This window comes from Ambystoma mexicanum, chromosome 3q, assembly GCF_040938575.1.
Source record: "Ambystoma mexicanum isolate Mex_15411 chromosome 3q, UKY_AmexF1_1, whole genome shotgun sequence".
Classification (NCBI taxonomy): Eukaryota; Metazoa; Chordata; class Amphibia; order Caudata; family Ambystomatidae; genus Ambystoma; species Ambystoma mexicanum.
In genome coordinates this window covers 714,330,691-714,342,895 of record NC_090926.1, presented here as the reverse complement: position 1 = coordinate 714,342,895, position 12,205 = coordinate 714,330,691, and the positions used below count along the sequence as shown (strand labels likewise).

Below are 12,205 nucleotides of genomic sequence, written 5' to 3'. Positions count from 1 at the left end.
TCATTTTTGAGGGATGGTTGGCATCCCCATACTTCGATTGAATTCAAAATTGTATTTAAAAAATCGAAGTTATCTATCAAGCGGTTAATCGGTTTTTTATGTTGACAACTTCCAATTTATGGTTTGTTATTGGATGACTTCCTTCCATGCCTTGTACTGTCAAATATCAAATCATTGTACAAATGGTGTTGATTGTCACATGTGGATTCACAGTCAAAATGGCAGTCCACATTTAGACCTCGGGTCATTACAGCCTGCTCACAGTTTTGACAGTCTCCTTACACCGAAAAGAATCAAAGCGGGCGTGTCTGCATGCAGGATTAACGAATGTCCAGAATCGTTCACCCGAGGTCTAAAGAGGCACTCTACCATTGGTGCAGTGCTGTTGTGCCAGGCAGCACCCGATATCAGGCCTGGAAAGGGCTTCTACTTGGGAGACATAACAGCGGCTACAATCTAGGGTCCACACCAGCATTATCCAAAGTCCAAATGTCAAGTGGAGTGTCCGAAGTGACACCACTTAGGAACACTGATGAATAATGTAGGGGGGAAACACGGATGCTAAAAAGTGTTGAGCGCTTGGCGACTGAGCCATGGTCACTAGGTTTGTATGTGTTGGGTGAAATGTGACAGAAGATTGTAAAGGGGAGCTAACATATTTTTTGATTGATATGGGACTCAAGAAAGACCCGAAGGCTGAGAAAGAGGCCGCTGTCACACATGGGAGATCTTTCTCGATCAGGGGTCTTGTATTTAGGCTCACAGACCGTCTCCTGTGACAAGCTCAACACAATAAATGACCCCTGAAAAAAGTGAAACGATGATTATTATTATTATTTTTTTTTTTAGGTATGTAGCCAGGTTTGACACTGGGTGATTTATGTTTCAGAAGTCACGCTATCGTTTGGTTTTGGGAAAGCCCATTTAGTATTAACTGCGCTCCTAAACCATCTTCAGAAAGCAATACAGGAGGCATTAGCACTCCTGCATCCAGCATGCATTGCACATTCACTGTAACAGTGCATGTGTCCCAAGATGCCTTGGGAGTTAGGTAGTGTGTGTCGGTGCACTCTGGGAAGTTGCTCTCCCATTTGGAGCGTGTCGTCTCTCTCGTCACTGTTTTGGTGTATCAGTGTGTTGGCCTGCTTGGGAGTTAGGTAGTGTGTGTCGGTGCACTCTGGGAAGTTGCACTCCTATTTGGAGCGTGTCGTCTTTCTCCTCACTATGTTTTGGTGTATCAGTGTGTTGGCCTGCACTGCCTTGGGAGTTAGGAAATGTGTCTCTCGCTCTCAGTGCACTCTTGGAGGTTGCACTCCTATTTGGAGCGTGTCGTCTCTCTCGTCACTGTTTTGGTGTATCAGTGTGTTGGCCTGCACTGCTTCTCCTCGCCGTCTGGGACTTCATCCAGACTCCTCCCCCTGGCGTTTGGTGTCTATCCATGGTTCTCCATCTTCTCACTGTCTGCTCTCAGTCTCCAGTCCCGGCAAAGTTTGACATTCAATCGAATTGCTAGTGCAACCAGGTGACGTCAGAGTCTTTAAAAAAAATGCACGCACCGCACGTGTCTATTTCGGTGCTTTTCTGGTCTAGCTTGTGACAGACTTCTCAGGGGCCCAACTTTACAAGGGACAAAGGACTGTTTGTAGGATGCCCCCTGGCAATGTGACATCCTATCATTGCGCTTGTCACAAAAACTGCACTTGTCGGGTGGGAAATGTGTGTATAAACCTCCAATTTACTATGGGTGTTTGAAAGGAAATGCAGTTTCTTATTGTGCTGCGCCTTTCATGCCAATAACCGTAATATTCAATATGGCAACAGACCAAGCAACCGGCAGGTCCACGGCCCTCCAGGGTTCGGCGGATTTCCGATTGGCAATGCAGCAAGGGGTCGCAGCGTTACTGCATGCGGTACTTCTGGAAATCGGCCTAATTATAGAAAGTCCACCCTGTTCTACAAGCACCGCATACAGTCTCTGTGCAAAGCTGCATGAATTATTTCCCAATCCCCCACGCCCCCCCATCCATCCATGTGCACCCTCGTTTTGAAGGTGGTAATGGATTGGCAGTTCATAACACTAGTGTGCACTTTTTAAATGCACAAACTATTGTTATGTGCAGACGGAAAAATGTATTTGTAAATCTCTTATGTCTGTCAATATGTGTAATATTATTTATGCCAAACCATTGTATTGTTTTCTATGGTTGCCTGTGGTAACCTTGTCATGTGTATTACCTGCTCTCCAGTGCCCAGATACCTACGGGTTTGGGGCGCGCTACAAATGCTAAATAAATAAAAATAAATAAACACATTCTGATCCTTTTGAGCATTGCATGCCAACAGTGGTGGGAGGGTGTGCATCAGAGATGTCTACCCTTTCACGTGCCTGGCCTGTCTCAATACTACACTTGTTTCCTGCGTTCAGCTCCATCAGAGTTGCCCCTTGCCCGTGGCCTGAAGGAAGAGACGTGGCATGCATCATGCATGGCCAACCCTCCAGAATGCAGTGCGGTTTCCCAGACATCACGAACACAATGCTGACACATTACCAGCCCCTTACCTACTCCCAGGGAATCTCATTGGAGCAGCAGTGCATGCAATCAGTGCAGCTTCTGGACACAACACAATAAAGATAGGCCAGGGGGGTTGGGTCTTTCCCACAAAGAAGACCGCACACCATCTTGATAATGAAGATGATTTGTATATATTTTGCGCATATCCAATGGGACCAAGCAGAGACCTGCTTCTAGGCGCAGAGGGTTTTAAAAAAAAAAAAAAATCATTGTTTTAACGGTTTTCCCCAGACTCCTTCAGGCTGTGAAAGGCTGAAGTTTAAGAAAAAGTATGTTTTTAGTTTTTTCTTTGAAAAAGTTTCAAGCAAGAAATCTGCCAAAGATCATCGGGCAATGCATTCCACAAGTGAGGCCCTTTGAAAAAAATCTGTCACCCCGGTAGACGAAGTGAGATGGTGGGCTACTCAGCAGACTTTGGCCAGTTGAATGGAGAGAGCATATCGGATGGAGTCTGATTTTGTAAGTTGGATAACTAGGCGCTCCTCCATAGATACATTTATGAGTTAGGCAAAGAGTCCTAAATTCAATTCTTTGAGGGACGGGTAACCAGTGTGACTTCCTACGGTAACAGGAAACCGAGACAGGTTTGCAAGACTATATTGCAATGTAACTGCAGCGTTCTGGGTGACCTGGGAGTCGGTGTAGCTGATTCGCTGCTTCGCCTAACAAGAGCGCCACAGTAATCCAATCTAGAATTAGTCTTTGTCCCCAAAATCACAGAATGGTCAAAATCGGAGATAAATCGAAGGATGGGTTTTAATAGCCTATGTTGGTGGCAAACAGATCTGACCGTCTGTGTGGTGTGAGCTTTACAGCTCAAAGATGCTTGCCATATACAGCCTACATTTTCTACCTTGTCAGAAAAGGAGGTTGGGACGTCAAACTTGGAAAACATGGTGTTGTGGCATGAAAGTCAGTCAATTGAATTCTTGGATCAAGGACAATAACCTTGTTTTTTGCGGGGTTTAATTGCATTTTCTTTACAACCATCCAGCTTTTTATAGCATTGGCATAGTCCATCATACGCTTGATGTCTTCAGATCGAGATTTCAGTAGGACATAGATTCATGTGTCATCTGCATAGGAGTGAAAGTTCAACCCAAACATTCCAAAGATGTCCATTAATGGCCTGATGTACATATTGAACAATATTGAAGAAAGGGAAGGCCCTTGAGGGACCCTGCAGAGGACAGGCAGCTTGTTAGGACATTTTCCCAGTTTAACAGCTTGAGTCCTATCTGATAGGAAAGAGGCAAACCACCTCAATGAATAATCCGACACTTGGGCAACCTCTGTTAGTCTGACCAGGAGCAGATCAAAATAAACCTTGTCAAAGGCAGCTGGTTGGGCATGATTAACATACTCATTTCTCCCTTGTCAGCAGTCCTAACAATGTCATCCCAGACAGCCACTAGTGGTTGTCTCGGTACCATGTACTGGTCTAAACCCGGATTGACAAATTTCTAGAATATGGTTCTCCTCTAGATAACTCTGAAACGTATTGGTTACAACAATTTCGAAGATTTTCGATGGCCAAGGTAGAACAGCAATAGGGCGCAATGTTGGAAAGCGCTTGAGGGTCTAGAGAAGGTTTCTTCAGGAGTGGAATCATAAAAGTTTTCCTGAGATCTAGAGGCACCCTTCTCTGATTTAGTGAAGCATTTACAAAGTCTACAAGAAAGTGTCCCAGATGTGAGGCATGTTGTTTGGCAAGATATGCTGGTATAGGATCACAATCTTGATTAGTAGGTTTAAGTTTCTCAATCATGAATTCAATGTCGTCTAAATCCACGGGGCTGAAAGTAAACTCCGGCCGTATTGAGCAGGACAGGTTTGAAGAATCAGGATTTTGAATGAGAGTGCGAGAACTAACAAGTGTGAGTCAATATTCGGCCAAATGAGACTAACATTATTATGAAAAAAGAAATGTAACTCATTTACATGGGTGAGAGATGGTGCTATTTTAATGCAGGCACAGCCCTGGAGACTACATTTTTGATTATGGCAAACAATTCCTTAGCACGATTTTTTGATAAATTGATTTGTTCTTTGAGAGATTTTGATTTTGCCATTGTTATTCCTTCCTTTTAAGAAGCCAGTGATACTTTGGCAATATGACGATCAGAAAGGTCCCTAGTTTGGAGCCAGGTCTTCTCTTTTTAGGATAGTTTTGTTTCAGAGTTTTAAGAGAATCTGAAAACCAAGAATTACTTTTATTTGTAGTTTGCTTCTTTATTTTCAGTGGTGCGCACATGTCACAACTTCTCTTAAGGGCTAACATATTTCTTTGGTAGTGCTGATCACTGTTAATGCCACTAGAAAATGGTATTAAATCTGCAACTAAATTTAATCCAGTAATTTTATCAAGATCTTTTTTACAGCATGAAAAAAAGATGGACTTCGGAGGGGTTTTAAAAAAAACTGCTTACCAGTAGTAAAAATAGAAAATACAACCACAAAGTGGTCTTCCCAAGTCACTGCCATAGTATTTTGGTGAGTTAGTATTAGTCCTTTCGCCAAACCTAGGTTCGGACAATGTCCCTGCTTGTGAAAGGCGGATGCTGTGAGCAGCAAGATATTATTCCAATGGATTAACAACACTGCATCTAAAGGAAGTGCAAGTGCAAGCGCAAGACAAGCTGACCCTACTCATACATTTCTTATTTCCAGGATCCTGATCAGTCTCAGGAAAAAGAGTCAGCAACGCGCAGCAAGCACCTAGCCAAGTTATATCTTCACCACACCGATTTAGGAGAAGCGCCAAAAGCTGTTCAAGGCTGAAACTCTCGTATTAATACTGTTCACATACGCAGCATCTCTCAACAAACCCACAATAACATCTCTTTCTAACAGGTCATCAACAATCAGCAAGAAATATGTTGAGGAACTACTCAAACAGAGATAAGGAGGCAGCAACGCTATTTTCTAATCTCAATAAACCAATATGAGAATCCAGAGGATCAGCAACACAATCATTGAGGAAATTATTTGAACACGAGAAATTATTAAAATCAGAACTATCACGATAGTGGGAGATCAGAAGAATTATCTACAAGTGGGACGAATGCCAAGGGGTCTCTGTAACTGTATCTTTCCACCATTTGATGAAGAGGATGCTGAGAGTCTCACAGATTGGGAGGATTTATTGACCCACGCATCAAGAGTAATGGGTTGGATCGATTAGTTGGACTCAGAGTTATTCTATGTACCCCATCCATTGCATGCACGTTACTAAAGAGATACAAGTTCAGTTTCCTTGTGAGCCTCTTCCCAGAACCCTTTAACCCTACCACAATCCCACCACATAAGCAGAAAAGTAAAAAAAAATAAATATAAAAAACCCTGACATCTCATTGGGCTTGCACTAGGGACCATTTCATTCACCCTCACTGGTGTGACGTATGCCCTTCTCACAATCATGTACTGTATCCACTGGAAGCCAGCGTTCTTGGACATTTGCTCCGAATTCAGGAGAGCCTTATTCCTTTCATCATCTGAAAATGCCTCCCCTAGATCCCTCTCCCATTTACCCCGGACCCCTGCTGCTTTACCATCCAGTATGGCCCTATCCTCTGAATATAATTTGCAACATTCCTACCACCCTCCTCTAAACGCCCCATCGTCCTATTCTTTCCATGAGTGCACGGCCTGTTTGGGAAACCCTCCCATGCGGCCTGCACACCCAGCATCAAAGTTGCAAATTCCAAACCATTCAATCGCACCAGTAGGTGAGCGGTCCTGAAAATTTTGAAAAAAGTGAAAACCTCATCATCACTGTAGATATTCCCAATCGATCCCCCTCGACCCAACCGTTCATGGTACTTTTACCACTCTGGCGAGGTGCATGACCCAGCCTACCACAGGACAGAGGAATTTCAGCCATATATGGAAAACTCAGACCTGGAACCTTGTTGGCCTTCCAAAACACCTAGATAATGGTACTGATCGGCTTCAGAAAGTGTTCAATCTCTCTTTCCCGTCCCCCTAGCAATTCGTGCACCAGCAGAGGGGCCGCCTCAGCAATGATCCAACTTGTGAGTCAGTCTTGGTGTGGGCTAGTGAGCCAGTCCACCATGTGCTGTACTGTGGACACCCAGTAATACGCTCTAAAGTCCGGCGTCCCTTTCCCCTTTTCCCGGCCGGAAGTTGCAGCTTTGCAAGCGCAACCGTCGGTACCATCCCTTTCCACAATAGACCAGTCATAGTCCTGTGAAGGGCCTGGAAACAAGTTGCCAGTATAGCCACGGCATCACCTGGAACACATAACAATAATTTAGGAAGAGCAATCATCTTCACGAGTGCAGCGCGCCCCAGCAGAGAGATGTGGAAGCGCACCCAGATCCGGCTCGAGTGGTGACGGTTTTATCGACATTCTGACGGTATCCCCGGTCCATGTCCAGGCACGGCTCTACATTTTATTCTCTCTGGCATTGGAAGCCAAAGCAGGCTACGAAGAGCCTATTTAATAGGTTTTCTAATGCGGAACTTCGGCAGAATCCGAGCAGCCATATTTCGTACTTGCTGAAGGATGGATGTCTTAAGAGGGCCTGAACACGTGGCAATACACTAGTTGATTCGGTTGTACTTTATGGTGGGCAGATACAAAACAAAATAGAGGTTTCTACAGTGTGCACATTTGGAACGAGCAAGGCTGGGATCTGCTGCAGATATGCGGCTTCAAAGAGAGATGACATTCAAGTGTCACATTGTTTTTTTTTTTTTTATGGGAGGCAACATTGACTAAACGGACCAGCATTCAGTGCACAGATCTATGTTTTTTTGTTTATTTTTTATTTGCTTAGCTTGCAACGCTTCTAAGTTTGCCCATACTTGTCTGGTCGCCCAGGATACAGAAGTGAAAGTGGGAAGCTCAGGAGATTCAGCTAAGTAGCAGATATGCACTGGCTAAGATCAGTGAATGTACATTTCTTCATGGCACGTTCTCTGGCGGCCGGGATATCTCCCGTGAGGATGCTGTGCAGCAGTTCCCCAACGGAACGAGTGTGTTTTTATGCAAAATAGTTTAACCGTATCGACTGGGACGGATGGGAAAGTAAAATGTATACCCCCACCCCCCGCCCTGTAACAGAGGTGTGACCTATTTCATCAACGTAGGTAGATTTTGTGGCATATACAAATGGCCGATTGAAGTGACACTACTTTTCTGAGTGCAGATTCAAGGCTGGTGCTGACCTGTTGGAACTGGGAAGCCACTGGCCCGGGCGGAGTATCTGGGAATGAAGGACTGGGCACGATTAAGAGTCTGGGTGATCACTGCAGACCCGATTAGTTCGCAATTTTCGAATGCACTTGCGAGTCTCTGCAGTTTTCTTGAGTGGTCTCTGGGCAATCGCGAGAAGAGGAATTGGGCCCCTTGGTCCTGGCACTGGTGGAAAGCTATAGTCGCTGTCATAAAGATGTTCCCCATAGGCTAGTGTAATTATGTTTTAAATCTCAGATTAAAACAAAAAAATCAGATTCCTCTTGGTTTGGATTTGTTGATAGAAAATGTATTGAATCGGGAGGCCTCATCAGCAACGTGCGCGCCTTGGAAACAAGACACGGAGCAACACGGGTTCGATTCCATGGGTCCGCACTTAGAAGCCTCTGGGTATTAAGCGCGTTATAAATAACCTATGTCATATCAATCAGGGGGCGAACGTGTCTATTCCAAACGCAGATCTGGGGTGTCTCTGGCCCTTGTGCGTTGGCTGCATGTGGGCTCTCTGGCAGCCTGTTGCCACAGTGTTCATTTCACGTCAGGGCTGCAGCTCGTGGGCATGTGGCACAGTGCACGCCGTGGCTACTTTACCTCAGAGAAAGGCTTCAACAATGAAATGGAAATCCTTGTGTTATTAAACGCAGGGACGGCTTGAACTGAAGTCTGTGGAGGAAGGTCGATTCGTTCGTGCTCTGGATCCTTGCACTGTGTCTGGGCCACAGAAGGCGCAGCCGGATTTTCTGTGCTCTATTGCTCAACTCCCGCTTCTGAATTTGAGACCGCAAATGCGCTACTTTCGTAAGAAGGGGCATTCCTTCATAAAATAATCTTTTGTGCTCGCTGTAATTAAATACGCGGATGAAACTGCTCTGGATTTCTGAACAAACTGGCATTTACTGTAAACTATCTAATATTAGGAGATGCGAAAAGGCCAGACTTAAAAGGAACATGTACCAAAAAAAAGAAAGGTTTCATGAATGTAGCCCTCGGGTTACCCAGGGGTCGGCTGCCTGGCACGCACCGTCACCGCTGGAACAGGTGGGCGCAGCCTAATGAGAGCCGGGGCCTAGGGCAGGTGCACCTCGCCGCTGGAATGCATAGGCGGGCAGCCAAATAAAATGGGAGATGGAGAAATGCCAAGGCACACAAGCTACCCCTGCCCTCCATCTGCAGCGGGGCCCCGATTGGCTCAGTGTGAAAGAATCGGGGGAGTGCTGGGGGGGGGGGGGGAGATAACGCGGCTGGGAGGGCTGGAGAAAGAATATGGGGTGCTGAACTGCCCCAACCCTACTGATCTTTCAGAAACACGGTCTTTGCGGGCGGGTCACAATATTCCGAACGGCAAGTAAGAGGCCTTTGCTCTCCTGACCGGCATCAGCACGTGGAACAAAGATACTCCAGACATAACATAAAGCACAAGACATCCGCTGCAACACGAACAGCAGGGAGGAGAGCGGGTTATAATATATTTCAACAGGTGCGTTTTCAGACTCTTCCGAAAAGAGAGATTTATTTCAAGGCCCAAGTTTGAAGGGAGAGCATTCCAAGCAGTGGATGCAGTACAGGGGAAAGATTTACCATTAGCTTTCGTCCTATTTGGGTGCGGGCAGTTTAGTAGCATAGTGTTGCTTGAGCGCAGCATTTTAGTAGGTTGGTGTTCTTTTTTTTTAAAGTAATCTGGTGCCGTGTCATAAACTGCCTTGTGAACAAGAACAGCCATCTTGAATTGCATTGTGGCCCTGATTGGGTGCCGGTGAAGGGATTTTCGATGAGCTGTAATATGATCTCCCCGTGGCACTTGTTTTATAATGTGAATAGCATCATTTTGGACCATTTCTTAGGCCCTCCGCCCTGTAGGGGACTGCAATAATCAACTCTTGATAAGTTAGTGGTCCTGGCCAATGTTTTGCAGCTTTTATCAGAAATCAATGGTCTGATGTTCGTCCTGCGCTGCAGATGATAGTGTGTGTTATGTTCCATGCCATTTACTTTGGCTTCAGAGCTAACAGTACAGTACAGACAGGTACCTAGGGTTTTAATCTTTGTTTTTGTATTGATAACACATTTATCCAACAAAACATTTTCTTTTCTTTGAGCTAGTTTAGATCTTCTATCTGTTGAACCAAAGAGTAACAGCTCCGATTTGGCATCGTTTAAACACATCCAGTGCCTTGTCATCCATTGTATCACTATTTTGAACGTAGCGTTCAGTTTGATGGTAACCCAACTCCACCTACTATCCATAGGAGCTTTGCTAAATTGAGTTTCGTTATATCATGCAATAACACCTAATGGAGCATTTAGAGGCAGGCTGATTTGGATTTCCTGAATGTTTGCATGCAGCCGTCTGAGAGCATCACAGTCCAGGTGGTGGAGGAAGGTGGGTACACAGAGCCAGGAACGTCGAGCAATCACAAGTTTATCTCTGATCAAAATTGACATAAGAGGCCAGAGTTTGCAGTATGGTGGCATGGGGAAGGTTCTAGGTGAACGTGAGAGGCAGCAAGACAGGGGTCAACATAAGGATTTGTTTGTATCAGGCATTGAGGCAGGAGCTATGGCTGGAGAACCAGGAGCTAGTACATAGTGCATGAGATCATGCTTGCTTCGTCAGCACATAGATTCTAATTGGAACCATACAGAGAAGATTAGCATGGCCCCTGCGCAAGGATGACACGCAAATTTGTGAAGCGTTCCATATATAAAAAAACATTCAGAAACATAGTGCGTGAGATACAAACTCTTTGTCCATTATATATTATCCAACATGATTTCAATGTCTTTTAGGTGTGTTCTTTTTCCCTTTTGCACACATTCCCAAACCTAAACCGGTAATATCACAGAGCTAGGTTTGCATGGCACCCTCTCGCCACAGAAGTTGAAAGTAGCTCCTGGTTTCAAGCTAACCAGGCTCCCCTTTGCTATAACCAGGATAAATAGCTCCCAGCTCCTGGCAATTTCGAACCCTGCGAGAGTTGGAATCCTTCTCGGGATTAAGACCACTAATATTATTGCCATGTTCTTATATTGCGCTTCGTATTTGCCGCCGCCTGTATTTAACACTGTAGTAAATGCTGTCATCCGGATCCAATTTATTGGTGCTCAATTTATCGACCTCGAATGGAGGAAGGGTAGAGTTAGGAGGGTTGTCACCTAAAGCTCAAAATAGAGAAGCACTTAACTCAGTGAGCCATATTACAGGACAGAACGGAACTGGAATATAAGGCTTATACATTTCTGGGAAATAGCATTGACTTTACATGAGCATATGTACAGGGGGATGTCCTACCCTCAAGAATTTGAATCTTTGCAATGATTTAATGCAGCAACAATTGTACACTTGCATGAATCCAATGGGGCAAGAAACACTTTGTCTCATCAGCGCCTTGGTATAAAGCGCTATATAAATAAATCGATCAATCAATATGCGACCTAGAAATACACAAAACCAACTGTAGTACTTCTACAGCTCTTTATTATTTAGCTGTTGTAAAAAAAAAAAGAAATTAAGCAAGTCGTAAATCAATCAGTCGTGCCACTTATGCTAGGACACAGTGTTTTGTAAACACTATGACCAAAAATCTGTTAAACACTCACAATAGGAATGATCAACATAGAATATGACCGTAACATAACGTGGCCTTCAACACTGTAAATAAACAGTAAGCATACATTTTGTGGTTTACACCAGATTAGTGAATTTACATTTGTTGACATCATGTGATGTGTAGGATGGTGTATTTGTTACACAGTCTAAGGTTTTAATCCAATTTGAGAAACCTCAGAGGAGGTGCTCCTATGTCCGGCAGAAGGATTACCTCTGGAATGGTTGATGTCTAGCTCTAAGGTTAGAGATGTGGTGGCAGACTAAAGCGCTGCCCAAATGGTGGCCATGGTGGCTGCAGACGTTTCGGCTCGATTGAAGTGGAGCCTCCTTCTAGGGCCAAAAATCAATTCTCTCCGTGTGAGGGTCATACAAAGATAGTGTTATAAAATGGCGCATATGTGATAAAAGAAGGGTAAAAAAAAATATATGCATATACAATAAGCAAAGCGGAATGTCTCGTTCCAGTAGCCAAGAGACTGACCTTGCTGGGTACTCCAAAGCGGCTCACGTGCTCTTCATGAGGTGAAGAGAAGCAGTGAGATGGGGTGTAGAGGTCCCGCTAAACCCCTTGGCCGGGGTCCTCAGGGAGGTGCTGGGGCTCACTTCAAGTGCTGGTAAAGGAACCCTGTGGGTAAGTATGACGAGGCTTGGCGACTGTATTTCCCGGGGAAAACATGGGAAAGGGGGGCAAATCCAACATGCTGAAAATACATGTTACCTGTGGGGCGGTGTCTTCAGGTATCAGTGGGATAGGCCCAGTAAAGGGGGGGAGGAAGGTCCCTGCGTACGGGGAGCAGAGGACTG

The 12,205-nt window shown here is 44.9% G+C and overlaps 1 protein-coding gene and 1 non-coding gene across 6 annotated transcripts in view; one reads left to right on the top strand and one right to left on the bottom strand.

Moving 5' to 3' along the window:
- The window catches only part of SEPTIN9 (septin 9), a 948,816-nt gene that overhangs the window by 531,128 nt on the left and 405,483 nt on the right, over positions 1 to 12,205 (bottom strand). The gene's annotated exons all lie outside the window — the stretch shown is intronic.
- On the top strand, positions 10,393 to 10,499 carry LOC138448203 (U6 spliceosomal RNA). The gene has a single exon (XR_011260049.1). It is a non-coding gene; the product is annotated as a U6 spliceosomal RNA (small nuclear RNA).